The following is a 714-nucleotide window of genomic DNA, read 5'->3' as shown; positions in this document are numbered from 1 at the left end:
CTTGAAAAGTATTCCCTTGTTCTCCAGGTGGGCTCCTGACTGCAACAAAGTAAACAACAAAGAAAATTTCTGCCCCAGTTTGGTAACTGGATACAGCATGTTATCAAAATTAAAAATTAATAGCTAAAATTGAATTGCACTTCCCTTGTTCTCCAGGTGGGCGCCTGACTGCTGAAGCTTGAAAAGTATTCCCTTGTTCTCCAGGTGGGCTCCTGACTGCAACAAAGTAAACAACAAAGAAAATTTCTGCCCCAGTTTGGTAACTGGATACAGCATGTTATCAAAATTAAAAATTAATAGCTAAAATTGAATTGCACTTCCCTTGTTCTCCAGGTGGGCGCCTGACTGCTGAAGCTTGAAAAGTATTCCCTTGTTCTCCAGGTGGGCTCCTGATTGCTGAACTTGAAAAGTATTCCCTTGTTCTCCAGGTGGGCGCCTGACTGCAACAAAATAAACAAAGAAAATTTTCTGCCCCAGTTTGGTGTAACTGGGTACAGCATATTAAAAGATAAAATTTGGATTGTACTTCCCTTGTTCTCCAGGTGGGCGCCTGACTGCTGAAAGTTGAAAAGCATTCCCTTGTTCTCCAGGTGGGCTCCTGACTGCAACAAAATAAACAAATAAAAAAAATTTTCTGCCCCAGTTTGCACTAGGAAGATTTGGGAGTTGTTTGCAAAATATAGATCACCTAAGCTATTGATGCAATGATAAGAG

The sequence above is a fragment of the Nicotiana attenuata genome, unplaced genomic scaffold (genome assembly GCF_001879085.1).
Source record: "Nicotiana attenuata strain UT unplaced genomic scaffold, NIATTr2, whole genome shotgun sequence".
In the NCBI taxonomy this organism is placed as follows: domain Eukaryota; kingdom Viridiplantae; phylum Streptophyta; class Magnoliopsida; order Solanales; family Solanaceae; genus Nicotiana; species Nicotiana attenuata.
Note: the sequence above shows the minus strand (reverse complement) of the source record.